Below are 4,525 nucleotides of genomic sequence, written 5' to 3' on the forward strand. Positions count from 1 at the left end.
AATTCTAACATATATACACATGTTGCGATAGTTACACCATCATTCTGAATATCCACACCACATCACGAGTTACTTAGTCAAGTGTTCCGAGTCGGCTTATGGGCTTTTCAACCCCCAACACTCTATTTGCAAAGTTAATCCTTTAGAAAAGCGGAGCCATGCGTGTAGCCCAGTCCAGTTTAGGACTATCCTCATCTACAGGTGTGCAGCCTGTGACACCACACCCCCAGCATGCATTGCTCCACCTCACTCAGAATGGTCAGGCTGCTATGCAGGCCAAGACTCGTCTCCAGAGGCGGCAGCTCCATATTAAAACGAGGGCAGCTACACTTTGCTACATTTACAAGATAGGTGGAGCTCTCTGGCTCCAGGCAGATTTTCAATCTGCCCATCAGTTGGGCAAAATACAGGCTCCCCTGGTTTATAGCGATCCCCTGGTTTTGATGAACACACACATCCCATCAACAAGAATCACTCAGCAAGAGGGGAGCAGAGTCCTCAGGCCAGCAATTCTGATTTCAGGTTTGAATTTATACCAGGGAGACATTACAGTAATGGAAACATTTTTTAAATAAGTCTATTGCCAATTCACTAAGGCAGCACAACACTCCTGTAGCTCACATTAAGAGCCCCTCCCTCAAAATAAATATACCAAGATCCTTGTAGAACCAGAATGTATGCTCCTCCCCCCACCACCACTCTCTTTCTCTCACACTCTCTCACACACACACACAGAGTTAAGATACTGTCTTTAGGAGATACATGGCACAGATCTGGTCAGATATTGCCAGTGAAGGTTCAAACCGGGTCTGAAACTGAAGTCAGAATTTGGTTTTTTGGCATCTTATTGAGGACATGGAGTCCATCTCACGATTCAGAAAGGGGAGAGTGCCCAATTCACATGAAGTCATCTGCATCATTTCCATCCTGGTTGGAAGACATGTTCTCAGACTTCATTAGTGAAGAGTAGCTCCTGAGAACTTCCATTTCTTTCTTTTTCTTCATTTCCTCCTTCTCTTTCCGTTTCACCTCTTGGATCTGGGCTTTTTTCTCATTCCTCTCCTCTCTGTCCCGGGCTTCCTTCTCAGCAGCCAGGTCAGGGAACCGCTCCACTTTGGCCTTCTCTAGCCTGTTCAGTATCTCATTCACCTTCTTCTCCACTGTCACTGTTCTCACATCCTTTTGTCTGTGAAACCCTATCTGTCCCACATCCATGTCAGCCGTTTTCTTCAGGTTGGTCCACGGTGTACACACCACATTGATGTTGTTCATTTTGCAGCCTTGATTGCTATTGGCCTTCACTAGATGGGCGCAGTCTATCAAAACTTCTTTGGGAATATCATCCACTGTTTGCCCCTTGTGTAATCGGAGGTACATGTGTGCAGAGGAGAGCTTATCCACATGAAACCAAATATCTTCAGTCCAGCCATATTTTATCAGGTCTTCATTTTAATATTTATCTTTTCCCATGTAAATCATAGAATCATAGAATATCAGGGTTGGAAGGGACCTCAGGAGGTCATCTAGTCCAACCCCCTGCTCAAAGCAGGACCAATCAATTACCAATCAATTACCAATTGTGTAAACGGAGGGAACAATGCTGGAGGTGAAGTAGAACACCATGGCGGCGGCGGCGGCTGAGTCCGGGCTCCTCAGCTGGCCAGCCCAGGCTGCTCCCGGCTCCGCGGCCCGCTCCCGGCGCGAGGACGCTTGTCTCGCCCCGACTTCCGGCCGGCAAAAGGCCAGTGTTGCATAAGTACCTAGATATAGTAATGTACAGATAGAAAGTCTGTGGGTGGGGACAGAGCAAAGCTAATATCCACAACATGTTGGAGTGTTTTAAAGATTTTTTTAGATCAATTTTCTTAAAACGACATTTACTTTTACAATTTTCAACTTTGTCACTTAGAAAGAAGTGATTTTTTTAAAAAGCTGGTGTCATAAATATAAAGGAAAGAGTAAACCCCTTTCAAATCCCTCCTGGCCAGAGGAAAAATCCTCTCACCTGTAAAGGGTTAAGAAGCTAAAGGTAACTTCGCTGGCACCTGACCAAAAGGACCAATGAGGAGACAAGATACTTTCAAAAGCTGGGAAGAAGGAGAAAAACAAAGGGTCTGTTTGTATCTGTGTGATGTTTTTGCCGGAGACAGAACAGGAATGGAGTCTTAGAACTTAGTACGTAATCTAGCTAGGTATGTGTTAGATTATGATTTCTTTAAATGGCTGAGAAAATAGTTGTGCTGAATAGAACGAATATTCCTGTCTGTGTGTCTTTTTTGTAAATTAAGGTTTTGTCTAGAGGGATTCTCTATGTTTGAATCTAATTATCCTGTAAGGTATCTACCATCCTGATTTTACAGAGGTGATATCTTTTTACTTCTATTAAAAGTCTTCTTGTAAGAAAACTGAATGATTTTTCATTGTTCTAAGATCCAAGGGTTTGGGTCTGTGGTCACCTATGCAAATTGGTGAGGATTTTTACCAAAACTTCCCCAGGAAGTGGGGTGCAAGGGTTGGGAGGATTTTGGGGGAAAGATGTGTCCAAACTACGTTTTTTCAGGAACCCAGATAAAGTTTGGTGGTGGCAGTGGAAATCCAAGGGCAAAGGGTAAAATAATTTGTACCTTGGGGAAGTTTTAACCTAAGCTGGTAAAAGTAAGCTTAGGAGGTTTTCATGCAGGTCCCCACATCTGTACCCTAGAGTTCAGAGTGGGGAAGGAACCTTGACAGCTGGTGTAAGCAGAAGCAACCTGTCATAAAAATAAAGGGAAGGGTAACCACGTTTCTGTATACAGTGCTATAAAATCCCTTCTGGCCAGAAGCAAAACCCTTTCACCTGTAAAGGGTTAAGAAGCTAAGATAACCTCGCTGGCACCTGACCAAAATGACCCAGGGGGAGACAAGATACTTTCAAAGCTGGAGGGGGGAAAACAAAGGGTCTGTCCATGTGATGCTTTTGCCGGAAACAGATCAGGAATGCAGTCTCAGAAACTCTGTTAAGTTAGTAAGTAATCTAGCTAGAAATGTGTTAGATTTCCTTTTGTTTAATGGCTGGTAAAATAGCTGTGCTGGATGGAATGTATATTCCTGTTTGTGTGTCTTTTTGTAACTTAAGGTTTTGCCTAGAGAGATTCTCTATGTTTTGAATCTGATTACCCTGTAAGGTATCTACCATCCTGATTTTACAGAAGTGATTCTTTTACCTTTTCTTTAATTAAAATTCTTCTTTTAAGCACCTGATTGATTTTTCATTGTTCTTAAGATCCAAGGGTTTGGGTCTGTGTTCACCTGTACCAATTGGTGAGGATTTTTATCAAGCCTTCCCCAGGAAAGGGAGTGTCGGGCTTGGGGGGATATTTTGAGGGGAAGACGTCTCCAAGTGGGCTTTTTCCCTGTTCTTTGTTAAACATGCTTGGTGGTGGCAGCATACGGTTCAAGGACAAGCAAAAGTTTGTACATTGGGGAAGTTTTTAACCTAAGCTCGTAAGAATAAGCTTAGGAGGGTCTTTCATGCAGGTCCCCATATCTGTACCCTAGAGTTCAGAGTGGGGAAGGAACCTTGACATGGTGGCAGAGCGGTGGGATCATTTTGAGATTTCTTTTTTTTAGATCGTTTTGAGATCATTTTGAACCAGAAGCACAGCAGGATTTTAAAAGGTTTTGTAAAAGAGGATTGCAGCTGTAGATTCTGTGTCTTTGCCTGGAGACAGAGGTGTTAGTTTTTTACAAAGGGATTTTTCTTTTTTGAGCTGGAGTTTCTCTACCTAAAGGCAGGGTAGTTAACTTCCTGCAGGGAAATTCACAAGTTTTTCACAGACCTGAAGAGGTTTTTTTTTTAAGCTGAGAGCAGCTAGAGGGTTTTCTGTCTATTTGCCTGGAGACAGAGGTGTTAGGTTTTTTTTTAAACAAAGGATTTTTCTGTAGGCTGAGAATAGCTGTCAGAGAACATAGGTATCATGTTACAGCACAATTTTGCAAGCCAGGATTTTTGGTTTTGTTTTATGGTTTTCTTTCTAACTCTTGGGTTAGTTAGTTAACAAGGTAAAGTTAGTTAAAAACAGGGAGGCTAGGATGACAGAAACCAAGGCACAACACAAAGTGGAGTTAACCAGACTGGAGGCAGCGAAAGAGGCAGAAAAAGCCCGAGAGGCTGCCCACCAGAGAGCTATGGAGGCAAGGGAAAAGGAACTGGAGGAGAAGGAAAAAGAGAGGAAGCATGCACTGGAAATGGAGAAGCCAAAGGCTCAGCAGAATATACCAGATAATCCTAACAATCTTTACCCAACAATCCACAAATGGGAACGACTATGTCCACAGTATGATGAATCCAGTGATATTACTGAATATTTTCTCACCCTTGAGAGACTGTGCATACTCCATAAAATATCTGAAGCTTACAAGATGACCACATTGGTCGCAAAATTGACTGACATATTCAATAAGATGCCTATTAATGAGGCTTCTGACTATAATAAATTCAAGGACTTGGTTTTAAAGGAATTTCAAGTTACATCTGAAACTTACA

The 4,525-nt window shown here is 42.7% G+C and overlaps 1 pseudogene; it reads right to left on the minus strand.

Moving 5' to 3' along the window:
• Positions 1-723: 723 nt before the first annotated feature.
• On the minus strand, positions 724-1,470 carry LOC140905020 (coiled-coil domain-containing protein 25 pseudogene; annotated as a pseudogene).
• Between the last annotated feature and the right edge of the window lie 3,055 nt (positions 1,471-4,525).

Source organism: Lepidochelys kempii, chromosome 1, assembly GCF_965140265.1.
Source record: "Lepidochelys kempii isolate rLepKem1 chromosome 1, rLepKem1.hap2, whole genome shotgun sequence".
NCBI classification, from domain to species: Eukaryota; Metazoa; Chordata; order Testudines; family Cheloniidae; genus Lepidochelys; species Lepidochelys kempii.